Consider the following 20854-nt stretch of genomic DNA (forward strand, 5'->3'; position numbering starts at 1 on the left):
GTCTCACACACACAATCTCAGTCTCACACACACACTCTCAGTCTCACACACACACTCTCAGTCACACACACACTCTCAGTCTCACACACACACTCAGTCTCACACACACACTCTCAGTCTCACACACACACACACTCACTCACACACACACACTCTCAGTCTCACACAAACACTCTCACTCACACACAAACTCCCAGTTCACACACACACTTTCAGTCACACACTCTCAGTCACACGCTCACATAATCTCACACTCACACACACACTCTCAGTTACACACACACTCTCAGTCTCACACACTCTCAGTCTCACACTCACTCACTCTCCGTCTCACACACACACGCTCTCAGTCTCACACACACACTCTCAGTCTCACACAAACACTCTCAGCCTCACACACACACTCTCTCAGTCTCACACAAACTCTCTCACTCACACACAAACTCTCAGTCTCACACACACACTCTCAGTCTCACACACACACTCACTCTCAGTCTCACACACGCACTCTCAGTCACATACACACACTCTCTCAGTCTCACACACACACTCTCAGTCTCACACAGACTCGCTCTCAGTCTCACACACACACACTATCAGTCACACACACACACTCTCAGTCTCACACTCACACACTCAGTCACACACTCACACTCTCATTCTCACACACACACCCTCAGTCACACACACACACTCTCAGTCTCACACACCCACTCTCAGTCTCACGCACACAATCTCAGTCTCACACACACACTCTCAGTCTCACACACACAATCTCAGTCTCACACACACACTCTCAGTTTCACATGCACACACACTCTCTGTCTCACACCCACACTTTCATTCACACACTCTCAGTCACCCGCAGACACACTCTCAGTCTCACACACACACTTTCAGTCACACACTCTCAGTCACACGCACACTTTCAGTCTCACACTCTCAGTCTCACATGCACACACTCTCCGTCTCACAGACACACTCCCAGTCTCACACACACACACTATCAGTCACACGCACACACACTTTCAGTCTCAGACACACACTCTCAGTCACACACACACACTCACAGTCTCACAAACAAGCACAATCTCAGTCACACACACACACACTCTCAGTCACACACTCACACTCTCAGTCACACACACACATTCTCAGTCTCTCACACACACACACTATCAGTCACACACACACACTCTCAGTCTCTCACACACACTTTCATTCACACACACAATCTCAGTCTCTCAAACACACTATCTCAGTCTCACACACACACTCTCAGTCTCACACACACATTCTCACTCTCACACATGCACTCTCTCAGTCTCACACACACAAACACAGTCTCACACTCACACCCTCTCAATCTCACACACACTCACTCTCAGTCACACACACACTCTCAGTCTCACACACAAACTCTCATTCTCACACACACACTCTCAGTCTCACACACACACTCTCTCAGTCTCACACACACACTCTCAGTCTCTCAGACACACACTCTCAGTCTCACACACACACTCTCAGTCTCACACACACACTCTCAGTCTCTCACACACACACTCTCAGTCTCACACACACACTCTCAGTCTCACACACAGGCTCTCAGTCTCACACACACACTCTCAGTCTCACACACACACACTCTCAGTCACATACACACACACTCTCACTCACACACAAACTCTCACTCTCACACGCACACTCTCAGTCTCACACACACTCAGTCTCACACACTCAATCGCAGACTTACACACACACTCTCAGTCTCACACACACACACTGTCTCAGTCACACACACACTCTCAGTCTCACACACACAATCTCAGTGTCAGACACACACTCTCTCAGTCTCACACACACACTCTCAGTCTCACACAGACGCTCTCATTCTCACGAGCACACTCTCAGTCTCACACACACAATCTCAGTCTCAGACACACACTCTCAGTCTCACACACACACTCTCAGTCACACACACGCTCAGTCTCACACACACACACTCTCAGTCACACACACACTCTCAGTCTCACACAAACACTCTCAATCACACTCAAACTCTCAGTCTCACACGCACACTCTCAGTCTCACACGCACACTTTCAGTCACACACTCCCAGTCTCACACAAACACTTTCAGTCACACACTCTCAGTCTCACACGCACACTCTCAGTCTCACACACACACTCTCATTCTCACACACACAATCTAAGTCTCACACACACACTCTCAGTCTCACACACACACTCTCAGTCTCACACACACACTCTCATTCTCACGCACACACTCTCAGTCTCACACACACAATCTTAGTCTCACGCACACACTCTCAGTCTCACACACACTCTCAGTCTCACACACACACTCTCATTCTCACGCACACACTCTCAGTCTCACACACACAATCTCAGTCTCACACTCACACACTCTCAGTCTCACGCACACACACACTCAGTCTCACACAAACACTCTCACTCACACACAAACTCTCAGTCTCAAACGCACACTCTCAGTCTCACACACACACTCTCAGTCTCACACACACACACTCTCAGTCACACACACACTCTCAGTCTCACACACACACTCTCAGTCTCACACACACACACTCTCAGTCTCACAAAAAACACTCTCACTCACACACAAACTCTCAGTCTCAAACGCACACTCTCAGTCTCACAAACACAATCTCAGTCTCACACACGCACTCTCAGTCTCACACAGACACTGTCTCAGTCACACACACTCTCAGTCTCAAACACATACTGTCAGTCTCACACACACAATCTCAGTCTCACACACACACACTCTCTCATTCTCACACACACACTCTCAGTCTCACACACACACTCTCTCAGTCTCACACACTCACTCTCAGTCTCACACACACTCTCTCATTCTAACGCACACACTCTCAGTCTCACACACACAATCTCAGTCTCACACACACACTCTCAGTCTCACACACACACTCTCAGTCACACACACACTCTCAGTCTCACACACACACTCAGTCTCACACACACACTCTCAGTCTCACACACACACACACTCACTCACACACACACACTCTCAGTCTCACACAAACACTCTCACTCACACACAAACTCCCAGTTCACACACACACTTTCAGTCACACACTCTCAGTCACACGCTCACATAATCTCACACTCACACACACACTCTCAGTTACACACACACTCTCAGTCTCACACACTCTCAGTCTCACACTCACTCACTCTCCGTCTCACACACACACGCTCTCAGTCTCACACACACACTCTCAGTCTCACACAAACACTCTCAGCCTCACACACACACTCTCTCAGTCTCACACAAACTCTCTCACTCACACACAAACTCTCAGTCTCACACGCACACTCTCAGTCTCACACACACACTCACTCTCAGTCTCACACACGCACTCTCAGTCACATACACACACTCTCTCAGTCTCACACACACACTCTCAGTCTCACACAGACTCGCTCTCAGTCTCACACACACACACTATCAGTCACACACACACACTCTCAGTCTCACACTCACACACTCAGTCACACACTCACACTCTCATTCTCACACACACACCCTCAGTCACACACACACACTCTCAGTCTCACACACCCACTCTCAGTCTCACGCACACAATCTCAGTCTCACACACACACTCTCAGTCTCACACACACAATCTCAGTCTCACACACACACTCTCAGTTTCACATGCACACACACTCTCAGTCTCACACCCACACTTTCATTCACACACTCTCAGTCACCCGCAGACACACTCTCAGTCTCACACACACACTTTCAGTCACACACTCTCAGTCACACGCACACTTTCAGTCTCACACTCTCAGTCTCACATGCACACACTCTCCGTCTCACAGACACACTATCAGTCACACGCACACACACTTTCAGTCTCAGACACACACTCTCAGTCACACACACACACTCACAGTCTCACAAACAAGCACAATCTCAGTCACACACACACACACTCTCAGTCACACACTCACACTCTCAGTCACACACACACATTCTCAGTCTCTCACACACACACACTATCAGTCACACGCACACACTCTCAGTCTCACACAGAATCTCTCAGTCTCACACACACACACTCTCAGTGACACACACACACTCTCAGTCTCACACACTCACTCCCAGTCTCACACACACACACTCAGTCACACACACACACTCTCATTCTCACACATACACACGCTCCGTCACACACACACACACTCAGTCTCACACACACACTCAGTCTCACACACACACTATCAGTCACACACAAACACTCTCTGTCTCTTACACACACACTCTCTGTTTCACACACACAATCTCTGTCTCACACACACACTCTCAGTCTCACACAGACACTGTCTCAGTCACACACACTCTCAGTCTCAAACACACACTGTCAGTCTCACACACACAATCTCAGTCTCACACGCACACACTCTCTCAGTCTCACACACACACACTCAGTTTCACACACACACTCTCTCAGTCTCACACACGCACTCTCAGTCTCACACACACACTCTCATTCTAACGCACACACTCTCAGTCTCACACACACACACTCTCAGTCCCACACACACACTCTCAGTCTCAGACACACACACTCTCACTCTCACGCACACAATCTCAGTCTCACACACACACTCTCAGTCTCACACACACAATCTCAGTCTCACACACACACTCTCCGTTTCACTTGCACACACACTCTCAGTCTCACACCCACACGTTCATTCACACACTCTCAGTCACCCGCAGACACACTCTCAGTCTCACACACACACTTTCAGTCACACACTCTCAGTCACACGCACACTCTCAGTCTCACACTCTCAGTCTCACATGCACACACTCTCCGTCTCACAGACACACTCCCAGTCTCACACACACACACTATCAGTCACACGCACACACACTTTCAGTCTCAGACACACACTCTCAGTCACACACACACACTCACAGTCTCACAAACAAGCACACTCTCAGTCACACACACACACACTCTCAGTCACACACTCACACTCTCATTCACACACACACATTCTCAGTCTCTCACACACACACACTATCAGTCACACACGCACATTCTCAGTCTCTCACACACACACACTATCAGTCACACGCACACACTCTCAGTCTCACACAGAATCTCTCAGTCTCACACACACACACTCTCCGTGACACACACACACTCTCAGTCTCACACACTCACTCTCAGTCTCACACACACACTCTCAGTCACACACACACACTCTCATTCTCACACATACACACGCTCCGTCACACACACACACACTCAGTCTCACACACACACTCAGTCTCACACACACACTATCAGTCACACACAAACACTCTCTGTCTCTTACACACAAACTCTCTGTTTCACACACACAATCTCTGTCTCACACACACACTCTCAGTCTCACACAGACACTGTCTCAGTCACACACAATCTCAGTCTCAAACACACACTCTCAGTCTCACACACACACTCTCTCAGTCTCACACACGCACTCTCAGTCTCACACACACACTCTCATTCTAACGCACACACTCTCAGTCTCACACACACACTCTCAGTCTCACACACACACTGTCTCAGTCACACACAATCTCAGTCTCAAACACACACAGTCAGTCTCACACACACAATCTCAGTCTCACACACACACACTCTCTCAGCCTCACACACACACTCTCAGTCTCACACACACACTCTCTCAGTCTCACACACACACTCTCATTCTAACGCACACACTCTCAGTCTCACACACACACTCTCAGTCTCACACACACACACTGTCTCAGTCACACACACACTCTCAGTCTCACACACACAATCTCAGTGTCAGACACACACTCTCTCAGTCTCACACACACACTCTCAGTCTCACACAGACGCTCTCATTCTCACGAGCACACTCTCAGTCTCACACACACAATCTCAGTCTCAGACACACACTCTCAGTCTCACACACACACTCTCAGTCACACACACGCTCAGTCTCACACACACACACTCTCAGTCACACACACACTCTCAGTCTCACACAAACACTCTCAATCACACTCAAACTCTCAGTCTCACACGCACACTCTCAGTCTCACACGCACACTTTCAGTCACACACTCCCAGTCTCACACAAACACTTTCAGTCACACACTCTCAGTCTCACACGCACACTCTCAGTCTCACACACACACTCTCATTCTCACACACACAATCTAAGTCTCACACACACACTCTCAGTCTCACACACACACTCTCAGTCTCACACACACACTCTCATTCTCACGCACACACTCTCAGTCTCACACACACAATCTTAGTCTCACGCACACACTCTCAGTCTCACACACACTCTCAGTCTCACACACACACTCTCATTCTCACGCACACACTCTCAGTCTCACACACACAATCTCAGTCTCACACTCACACACTCTCAGTCTCACGCACACACACACTCAGTCTCACACAAACACTCTCACTCACACACAAACTCTCAGTCTCAAACGCACACTCTCAGTCTCACACACACACTCTCAGTCTCACACACACACACTCTCAGTCACACACACACTCTCAGTCTCACACACACACTCTCAGTCTCACACACACACACTCTCAGTCTCACAAAAAACACTCTCACTCACACACAAACTCTCAGTCTCAAACGCACACTCTCAGTCTCACAAACACAATCTCAGTCTCACACACGCACTCTCAGTCTCACACAGACACTGTCTCAGTCACACACACTCTCAGTCTCAAACACATACTGTCAGTCTCACACACACAATCTCAGTCTCACACACACACACTCTCTCATTCTCACACACACACTCTCAGTCTCACACACACACTCTCTCAGTCTCACACACTCACTCTCAGTCTCACACACACTCTCTCATTCTAACGCACACACTCTCAGTCTCACACACACAATCTCAGTCTCACACACACACTCTCAGTCTCACACACACACTCTCAGTCACACACACACTCTCAGTCTCACACACACACTCAGTCTCACACACACACTCTCAGTCTCACACACACACACACTCACTCACACACACACACTCTCAGTCTCACACAAACACTCTCACTCACACACAAACTCCCAGTTCACACACACACTTTCAGTCACACACTCTCAGTCACACGCTCACATAATCTCACACTCACACACACACTCTCAGTTACACACACACTCTCAGTCTCACACACTCTCAGTCTCACACTCACTCACTCTCCGTCTCACACACACACGCTCTCAGTCTCACACACACACTCTCAGTCTCACACAAACACTCTCAGCCTCACACACACACTCTCTCAGTCTCACACAAACTCTCTCACTCACACACAAACTCTCAGTCTCACACGCACACTCTCAGTCTCACACACACACTCACTCTCAGTCTCACACACGCACTCTCAGTCACATACACACACTCTCTCAGTCTCACACACACACTCTCAGTCTCACACAGACTCGCTCTCAGTCTCACACACACACACTATCAGTCACACACACACACTCTCAGTCTCACACTCACACACTCAGTCACACACTCACACTCTCATTCTCACACACACACCCTCAGTCACACACACACACTCTCAGTCTCACACACCCACTCTCAGTCTCACGCACACAATCTCAGTCTCACACACACACTCTCAGTCTCACACACACAATCTCAGTCTCACACACACACTCTCAGTTTCACATGCACACACACTCTCAGTCTCACACCCACACTTTCATTCACACACTCTCAGTCACCCGCAGACACACTCTCAGTCTCACACACACACTTTCAGTCACACACTCTCAGTCACACGCACACTTTCAGTCTCACACTCTCAGTCTCACATGCACACACTCTCCGTCTCACAGACACACTATCAGTCACACGCACACACACTTTCAGTCTCAGACACACACTCTCAGTCACACACACACACTCACAGTCTCACAAACAAGCACAATCTCAGTCACACACACACACACTCTCAGTCACACACTCACACTCTCAGTCACACACACACATTCTCAGTCTCTCACACACACACACTATCAGTCACACGCACACACTCTCAGTCTCACACAGAATCTCTCAGTCTCACACACACACACTCTCAGTGACACACACACACTCTCAGTCTCACACACTCACTCCCAGTCTCACACACACACACTCAGTCACACACACACACTCTCATTCTCACACATACACACGCTCCGTCACACACACACACACTCAGTCTCACACACACACTCAGTCTCACACACACACTATCAGTCACACACAAACACTCTCTGTCTCTTACACACACACTCTCTGTTTCACACACACAATCTCTGTCTCACACACACACTCTCAGTCTCACACAGACACTGTCTCAGTCACACACACTCTCAGTCTCAAACACACACTGTCAGTCTCACACACACAATCTCAGTCTCACACGCACACACTCTCTCAGTCTCACACACACACACTCAGTTTCACACACACACTCTCTCAGTCTCACACACGCACTCTCAGTCTCACACACACACTCTCATTCTAACGCACACACTCTCAGTCTCACACACACACACTCTCAGTCCCACACACACACTCTCAGTCTCAGACACACACACTCTCACTCTCACGCACACAATCTCAGTCTCACACACACACTCTCAGTCTCACACACACAATCTCAGTCTCACACACACACTCTCCGTTTCACTTGCACACACACTCTCAGTCTCACACCCACACGTTCATTCACACACTCTCAGTCACCCGCAGACACACTCTCAGTCTCACACACACACTTTCAGTCACACACTCTCAGTCACACGCACACTCTCAGTCTCACACTCTCAGTCTCACATGCACACACTCTCCGTCTCACAGACACACTCCCAGTCTCACACACACACACTATCAGTCACACGCACACACACTTTCAGTCTCAGACACACACTCTCAGTCACACACACACACTCACAGTCTCACAAACAAGCACACTCTCAGTCACACACACACACACTCTCAGTCACACACTCACACTCTCATTCACACACACACATTCTCAGTCTCTCACACACACACACTATCAGTCACACACGCACATTCTCAGTCTCTCACACACACACACTATCAGTCACACGCACACACTCTCAGTCTCACACAGAATCTCTCAGTCTCACACACACACACTCTCCGTGACACACACACACTCTCAGTCTCACACACTCACTCTCAGTCTCACACACACACTCTCAGTCACACACACACACTCTCATTCTCACACATACACACGCTCCGTCACACACACACACACTCAGTCTCACACACACACTCAGTCTCACACACACACTATCAGTCACACACAAACACTCTCTGTCTCTTACACACAAACTCTCTGTTTCACACACACAATCTCTGTCTCACACACACACTCTCAGTCTCACACAGACACTGTCTCAGTCACACACAATCTCAGTCTCAAACACACACTCTCAGTCTCACACACACACTCTCTCAGTCTCACACACGCACTCTCAGTCTCACACACACACTCTCATTCTAACGCACACACTCTCAGTCTCACACACACACTCTCAGTCTCACACACACACTGTCTCAGTCACACACAATCTCAGTCTCAAACACACACAGTCAGTCTCACACACACAATCTCAGTCTCACACACACACACTCTCTCAGCCTCACACACACACTCTCAGTCTCACACACACACTCTCTCAGTCTCACACACACACTCTCATTCTAACGCACACACTCTCAGTCTCACACACACACTCTCAGTCTCACACACACACTCTCAGTCTCACACACACACTCTCAGTCTCACACACACACACTCTCAGTCACACACACACACTCTCAGTCTCACACACACACACTCTCAGTCTCACACACACACTCTCAGTCTCACACACACACTCTCAGTCTCACACACACACTCTCACTCACACACAAACTCCCAGTCTCACACACACACTTTCAGTCACACACACTCAGTCACACGCACACATAATCTCACACTCACACACACACTCTCAGTCACACACACACTCTCAGTCTCACACACTCTCAGTCTCACACACACACACTCTCCATCTCACACACACACTCTCACTCTCACACACACACACTCAGTCTCACACAAACACTCTCAGCCTCACACACACACACTCTCAGTCTCACACAAAGTCTCTCACTCACACACAAACTCAGTTTCACACGCACACTCTCAGTCTCACACAAACACTCTCAGCCTCACACACACACACTCTCAGTCTCACACAAAGTCTCTCACTCACACACAAACTCAGTCTCACACGCACATTCTCAGTCTCACACACACACTCACTCTCAGTCTCACACACGCACTCTCAGTCACATACACACACACTCTCAGTCTCACACACACACTCTCAGTCTCACACACACTCGCTCTCAGTCTCACACACACACACTATCAGTCACACACACACTCTCAGTCTCACACTCACACACTCAGTCACACACACACACTCTCATTCTCACAAACACACCCTCAGTCACACACACACACTCTCAGTCTCACACACAAACTCTCAGTCTCACACACACAATCTCAGTCTCACACACACACTCTCAGTTTCACATGCACACACACTCTCAGTCTCACACCCACAATTTCATTCACACACTCTCAGTCACCCGCAGACACACTCTCAGTCTCACGCACACACTTTCAGTCACACACTCTCGGTCACACGCACACATACTCTCACACTCACACACTCACTCTCAGTCACACACACACTCTCAGTCTCACACTCTCAGTCTCACTTGCACACACTCTCCGTCTCACAGACACACTCCCAGTCTCACACACACACACTATCAGTCACACGCACACACACTTTCAGTCTCAGACACACACTCTCAGTCACAGACACACACTCACAGTCACACAAACAAGCACACTCTCAGTCACACACACACACACTCTCAGTCACACACTCACACTCTCAGTCACAAACACACATTCTCAGTCTCTCACACACACACACTATCAGTCACACAGACACACAATCTCAGTCTCACACACACACTTTCATTCACACACACAATCTCAGTCTCTCAAACACACTATCTCAGTCTCACACACACACTCTCAGTCTCACACACACAATCTCACTCTCACACTTGCACTCTCTCAGTCTCACACACACAAACACAGTCTCACACTCACACCCTCTCAATCTCACACACACTCACTCTCAGTCACACACACACTCTCAGTCTCACACACAAACTCTCATTCTCACACACACACTCTCAGTCTCACACACACACTGTCTCAGTCTCACACACACACTCTCAGTCTCTCAGACACACACTCTCAGTCTCACACACACACTCTCAGTCTCACACACACACTCTCAGTCTCTCACACACACACTCTCAGTCTCACACACACACTCTCAGTCTCACACACAGGCTCTCAGTCTCACACACACACTCTCAGTCTCTCACACACACACACTCTCAGTCACATACACACACACTCTCACTCACACACAAACTCTCACTCTCACACGCACACTCTCAGTCTCACACACACTCTCAGTCTCACACACTCAATTGCAGTCTCACACACACACTCTCAGTCTCACACACACACACTGTCTCAGTCACACACACTCTCAGTCTCACACACACCGTCAGTCTCACACACACAATCTCAGTCTCAGACACACACTCTCTCAGTCTCACACACACACTCTCAGTCTCACACAGACGCTCTTATTCTCACGCGCACACTCTCAGTCTCACACACACAATCTCAGTCTCACACACACACTCTCAGTCTCACACACACACTCTCAGTCACACACACTCTCAGTCTCACACACACACACTCTCAGTCACACACACACTCTCAGTCTCACACAAACACTCTCAATCACACTCAAACTCTCAGTCTCAAACGCACACTCTCAGTCTCACACGCACACTTTCAGTCACACACTCCCAGTCTCACACAAACACTTTCAGTCACACACTCTTAGTCACACGCACACATACTCTCACACTCACACACACGCTCTCAGTCACACACACACTCTCAGTCTCACACACTCTCAGTCTCACACACACACACTCTCAGTCTCACTCACATACTCTCAGTCTCACGCACACACACTCTCAGTCTCACACAAACACTCTCACTCACACACGCACTCTCAGTCTCACACACACACTCTCAGTCTCACACGCACACTCACTCTCAGTCTCACACACTCACTCTCAGTCACATACACACACACTCTGAGTCTCACACACACACTCTCAGTCTCACACACACTCGCTCTCAGTCTCACACACACACACTATCAGTCATACACACACACTCACAGTCTCACACTCACACACTCAGTCACACACACACGCTCTCATTCTCACACACACACTCTCAGTCACACACACACTCAGTCTCACACAAACACACTGTCAGTCACACACACACACACTCTCAGTCACACAAACACTCTCAGTCTCACACACACACTCACACACTCAGTCACACACACACACACTGTCAGTCTCACACACACACTCTGTCTCACACACACAATCTCAGTCACACACACACACACTCAGTCACACACAAACACACACATCCAGTCACACAGACACACAATCTCAGTCTCACACACACACTTTCATTCACACACACAATCGAAGTCTCTCACACACACTATCTCAGTCTCACACACACACTCTCAGTCTCACACACACACTCTCAGTCTCACACACACAATCTCAGTCTCAAACACACACTGTCTGAGTCTCACGCACACACTGTCTCAGTCTCACACACACACACAGACACTCAGTCACACGCACACACACTTTCATTCACACACACAATCTCAGTCTCTCACACACACTATCTCAGTCTCACACACACACTCTCAGTCTCAAACACACAATCTCAGTCTCTCACACACACACAGACACTCAGTCACACGCACACACACTCTCAGTCACACAGACACACAATTTCAGTCTCACAAACACACTTTCAGTCACAGACACAATCTCAGTCTCACACACACAACCTCAGTGTCACACACACACACTCTCAGTCACACACACACTCTCTCAGTCTCACACACACAGTTTCACTCTCACACATGCACTCTCCCAGTCTCACACACACAAACACAGTCTCACACTCACAACCTCTCAATCTTACACACACTCACTCTCAGTCACACACACATTCTCAGTCTCACACACAAACTCTCAGTCTCACACACACAATCTCAGTCTCACACACGCACTCTCTCAGTCTCACACACACACTCTCAGTCTCACACACACGCTCTCTGTCACACACACACACTCTCAGTCTCACACACACACACTCTCAGTCTCAGAAACAAACTCTCAGTCTCACACACACACTCTCAGTCTCACACACACACACTCTCAGTCACATACACACACACTCTCACTCACACACAAACTTTCACTCTCACACGCACACTCTGAGTCTCACACACACACTCTCAGTCTCACACACTCAATCGCAGTCTCACACAGACACTCTCAGTCTCACACACACACACTGTCTCAGTCACACACACACTCTCAGTCTCACACACACTGTCAGTCTCACACACACAATCTCAGTCGCAGACACACACTCTCTCAGTCTCACACACACACTCTCAGTCTCACACACACGCTCTCATTCTCACGCACACACTCTCAGTCTCACACACACAATCTCAGTCTCACACACACACTCTCAGTCTCACACACACACTCTCAGTCACACACACACTCTCAGTCTCACACACACACACTCTCAGTCACACAAACATTCTCAGTCTCACACAAACACTCTCACTCACACACAAACTCTCAGTCTCACACGCACACTCTCAGTCTCACACACACACTTTCAGTCACTCACTCTTAGTCACACGCACACATACTCTCACATTCACACACACACTCTCAGTCACACACACACTCTCAGACTCACACACTCTCAGTCTCACACACACACACTCTCAGTCTCACACACACACTCTCAGTCTCACGCACACACACTCTCAGTCTCACACAAACACTTTCAGTCACACAAACAATCTCAGTCTCACACACACAACCTCAGTGTCACACACACACACACTCAGTCACACACACACACACACATCCAGTCACACAGACACACAATCTCAGTCTCACACACACACTTTCATTCACACACACAATCTCAGTCTCTCACACACACTATCTCAGTCTCACACACACACTCTCAGTCTCACACAAACACTCTCACTCACACACGCACTCTCAGTCTCACACACACACTCTCAGTCTCACACACACACTCACTCTCAGTCTCACACACGCACTCTCAGTCACATACACACACACTCTCAGTCTCACACACACACTCTCAGTCTCACACACACTCGCTCTCAGTCTCACACACAAACACTATCAGTTACACACACACACTCTCAGTCTCACACGCACACACTCAGTCACACACACACACTCTCATTCTCACACACACACTCTCAGTAACACAAACACTCTCAGTCTCACACAAACACACTGTCAGTCAAACACACACACACTCTCAGTCACACAAACACCCTCAGTCTCACACACACACTCTGTCTCACACAGACACTCTCAGTCTCACACACACAATCTCAGTCTCACACACACACGCTCTCTGTCACACACACACACTCTCAGTCTCACACACACACACTCTCAGTCTCACACACACACTCTCAGTCTCACACACACACTCACTCTCAGTCTCACACACGCACTCTCAGTCACATACACACACACCCTCAGTCTCACACACACACTCTCAGTCTCACACACACTCGCTCTCAGTCTCACACACACACACACTATCAGTCAAACACAGACACTCTCAGTCTCACACTCACACACTCAGTCACACACACACACTCTCATTCTCACACACACACTCTCAGTCACACACACACTCTCAGTCTAACACAAACACACTGTCAGTCACACACACACACACTCTCAGTCACACAAACACTCTCAGTCTCACACACACACTCACACACTCAGTCACACACACACACACTCTCAGTCTCACACACACACTCAGTCTCACACACACACTCTGAGTCACACACAAACACACTCAGTCACACATACACACACACATCCAGTCACACAGACACACAATCTCAGTCTCACACACACACTTTCATTCACACACACAATCTCAGTCTCTCACACACACTATCTCAGTCTCACACACACACTCTCAGTCTCACACACACAATCTCAGTCTCACACACACACTGTCTCACTCTCACACACACACACACAGACACTCAGTCACACGCACACACACTCTCAGTCACACAGACACACAATTTCAGTCTCACACACACACTTTCAGTCACACAAACAATCTCAGTCTCACACACACAACCTCAGTGTCACACACACACACACTCAGTCACACACACACACACACATCCAGTCACACAGACACACAATCTCAGTCTCACACACACACTTTCATTCACACACACAATCTCAGTCTCTCACACACACTATCTCAGTCTCACACACACACTCTCAGTCTCACACAAACACTCTCACTCACACACGCACTCTCAGTCTCACACACACACTCTCAGTCTCACACACACACTCACTCTCAGTCTCACACACGCACTCTCAGTCACATACACACACACTCTCAGTCTCACACACACACTCTCAGTCTCACACACACTCGCTCTCAGTCTCACACACAAACACTATCAGTTACACACACACACTCTCAGTCTCACAAGCACACACTCAGTCACACACACACACTCTCATTCTCACACACACACTCTCAGTAACACAAACACTCTCAGTCTCACACAAACACAATGTCAGTCACACACACACACACTCTCAGTCACACAAACACTCTCAGTCTCACACACACACTCTGTCTCACACAGACACTCTCAGTCTCACACACACAATCTCAGTCTCACACACACACGCTCTCTATCACACACACACACTCTCAGTCTCACACACACACACTCTCAGTCTCACAAACAAACTCTCAGTCTCACACACACACTCTCAGTCTCACACACACACTCTCAGTCTCACACACACACACTCTCAGTCACATACACACACACTCTCACTCACACACAAACTCTCACTCTCACACGCACACTCTCAGTCTCACACACACACTCTCAGTCTCACTCACTCAATCGCAGTCTCACACACACACTCTCAGTCTCACACACACACACTGTCTCAGTCACACACACACTCTCAGTCTCACACACACACTGTCAGTCTCACACACACAATCTCAGTCTCAGACACACACTCTCTCAGTCTCACACACACTCTCTCAGTCTCACACAAACGCTCTCATTCTCACGCACACACTCTCAGTCTCACACACACAATCTCAGTCTCACACACACACTCTCAGTATCACACACACACTCTCAGTCACACACACACTCTCAGTCTCACACACACACACTCTCAGTCACACACACACTCTCACTCTCACACAAACACTCTCACTCACACACACACACTCAGTCTCACACGCACACTCTCCGTCTCACACACACACTTTCAGTTACACACTCCCAGTCTCACACACACACTTTCAGTCACACACTCTTAGTCACACGCACACATACTCTCACACTCACGCACACACTCTCAGTCACACACACACTCTCAGTCTCACACACTCTCAGTCTCACACACACACACTCTCAGTCTCACACTCTCAGTCTCACTTGCACACACTCTCCGTCTCACAGACACACTCCCAGTCTCACACACACACACTATCAGTCACACGCACACACACTTTCAGTCTCAGACACACACTCTCAGTCACAGACACACACTCACAGTCACACAAACAAGCACACTCTCAGTCACACACACACACACTCTCAGTCACACACTCACACTCTCAGTCACAAACACACATTCTCAGTCTCTCACACACACACACTATCAGTCACACAGACACACAATCTCAGTCTCACACACACACTTTCATTCACACACACAATCTCAGTCTCTCAAACACACTATCTCAGTCTCACACACACACTCTCAGTCTCACACACACAATCTCACTCTCACACTTGCACTCTCTCAGTCTCACACACACAAACACAGTCTCACACTCACACCCTCTCAATCTCACACACACTCACTCTCAGTCACACACACACTCTCAGTCTCACACACAAACTCTCATTCTCACACACACACTCTCAGTCTCACACACACACTGTCTCAGTCTCACACACACACTCTCAGTCTCTCAGACACACACTCTCAGTCTCACACACACACTCTCAGTCTCACACACACACTCTCAGTCTCTCACACACACACTCTCAGTCTCACACACACACTCTCAGTCTCACACACAGGCTCTCAGTCTCACACACACACTCTCAGTCTCTCACACACACACACTCTCAGTCACATACACACACACTCTCACTCACACACAAACTCTCACTCTCACACGCACACTCTCAGTCTCACACACACTCTCAGTCTCACACACTCAATTGCAGTCTCACACACACACTCTCAGTCTCACACACACACACTGTCTCAGTCACACACACTCTCAGTCTCACACACACCGTCAGTCTCACACACACAATCTCAGTCTCAGACACACACTCTCTCAGTCTCACACACACACTCTCAGTCTCACACAGACGCTCTTATTCTCACGCGCACACTCTCAGTCTCACACACACAATCTCAGTCTCACACACACACTCTCAGTCTCACACACACACTCTCAGTCACACACACTCTCAGTCTCACACACACACACTCTCAGTCACACACACACTCTCAGTCTCACACAAACACTCTCAATCACACTCAAACTCTCAGTCTCAAACGCACACTCTCAGTCTCACACGCACACTTTCAGTCACACACTCCCAGTCTCACACAAACACTTTCAGTCACACACTCTTAGTCACACGCACACATACTCTCACACTCACACACACGCTCTCAGTCACACACACACTCTCAGTCTCACACACTCTCAGTCTCACACACACACACTCTCAGTCTCACTCACATACTCTCAGTCTCACGCACACACACTCTCAGTCTCACACAAACACTCTCACTCACACACGCACTCTCAGTCTCACACACACACTCTCAGTCTCACACGCACACTCACTCTCAGTCTCACACACTCACTCTCAGTCACATACACACACACTCTGAGTCTCACACACACACTCTCAGTCTCACACACACTCGCTCTCAGTCTCACACACACACACTATCAGTCATACACACACACTCACAGTCTCACACTCACACACTCAGTCACACACACACGCTCTCATTCTCACACACACACTCTCAGTCACACACACACTCAGTCTCACACAAACACACTGTCAGTCACACACACACACACTCTCAGTCACACAAACACTCTCAGTCTCACACACACACTCACACACTCAGTCACACACACACACACTGTCAGTCTCACACACACACTCTGTCTCACACACACAATCTCAGTCACACACACACACACTCAGTCACACACAAACACACACATCCAGTCACACAGACACACAATCTCAGTCTCACACACACACTTTCATTCACACACACAATCGAAGTCTCTCACACACACTATCTCAGTCTCACACACACACTCTCAGTCTCACACACACACTCTCAGTCTCACACACACAATCTCAGTCTCAAACACACACAGTCTGAGTCTCACGCACACACTGTCTCAGTCTCACACACACACACAGACACTCAGTCACACGCACACACACTTTCATTCACACACACAATCTCAGTCTCTCACACACACTATCTCAGTCTCACACACACACTCTCAGTCTCAAACACACAATCTCAGTCTCTCACACACACACAGACACTCAGTCACACGCACACACACTCTCAGTCACACAGACACACAATTTCAGTCTCACAAACACACTTTCAGTCACAGACACAATCTCAGTCTCACACACACAACCTCAGTGTCACACACACACACTCTCAGTCACACACACACTCTCTCAGTCTCACACACACAGTTTCACTCTCACACATGCACTCTCCCAGTCTCACACACACAAACACAGTCTCACACTCACAACCTCTCAATCTTACACACACTCACTCTCAGTCACACACACATTCTCAGTCTCACACACACAATCTCAGTCTCACACACGCACTCTCTCAGTCTCACACACACACTCTCAGTCTCACACACACGCTCTCTGTCACACACACACACTCTCAGTCTCACACACACACACTCTCAGTCTCAGAAACAAACTCTCAGTCTCACACACACACTCTCAGTCTCACACACACACACTCTCAGTCACATACACACACACTCTCACTCACACACAAACTTTCACTCTCACACGCACACTCTGAGTCTCACACACACACTCTCAGTCTCACACACTCAATCGCAGTCTCACACAGACACTCTCAGTCTCACACACACACACTGTCTCAGTCACACACACACTCTCAGTCTCACACACACTGTCAGTCTCACACACACAATCTCAGTCGCAGACACACACTCTCTCAGTCTCACACACACACTCTCAGTCTCACACACACGCTCTCATTCTCACGCACACACTCTCAGTCTCACACACACAATCTCAGTCTCACACACACACTCTCAGTCTCACACACACACTCTCAGTCACACACACACTCTCAGTCTCACACACACACACTCTCAGTCACACAAACATTCTCAGTCTCACACAAACACTCTCACTCACACACAAACTCTCAGTCTCACACGCACACTCTCAGTCTCACACACACACTTTCAGTCACTCACTCTTAGTCACACGCACACATACTCTCACATTCACACACACACTCTCAGTCACACACACACTCTCAGACTCACACACTCTCAGTCTCACACACACACACTCTCAGTCTCACACACACACTCTCAGTCTCACGCACACACACTCTCAGTCTCACACAAACACTTTCAGTCACACAAACAATCTCAGTCTCACACACACAACCTCAGTGTCACACACACACACACTCAGTCACACACACACACACACATCCAGTCACACAGACACACAATCTCAGTCTCACACACACACTTTCATTCACACACACAATCTCAGTCTCTCACACACACTATCTCAGTCTCACACACACACTCTCAGTCTCACACAAACACTCTCACTCACACACGCACTCTCAGTCTCACACACACACTCTCAGTCTCACACACACACTCACTCTCAGTCTCACACACGCACTCTCAGTCACATACACACACACTCTCAGTCTCACACACACACTCTCAGTCTCACACACACTCGCTCTCAGTCTCACACACAAACACTATCAGTTACACACACACACTCTCAGTCTCACACGCACACACTCAGTCACACACACACACTCTCATTCTCACACACACACTCTCAGTAACACAAACACTCTCAGTCTCACACAAACACACTGTCAGTCAAACACACACACACTCTCAGTCACACAAACACCCTCAGTCTCACACACACACTCTGTCTCACACAGACACTCTCAGTCTCACACACACAATCTCAGTCTCACACACACACGCTCTCTGTCACACACACAC

Source organism: Carcharodon carcharias, assembly GCF_017639515.1.
Source record: "Carcharodon carcharias isolate sCarCar2 chromosome 24 unlocalized genomic scaffold, sCarCar2.pri SUPER_24_unloc_8, whole genome shotgun sequence".
Lineage (NCBI taxonomy): Eukaryota > Metazoa > Chordata > Chondrichthyes > Lamniformes > Lamnidae > Carcharodon > Carcharodon carcharias.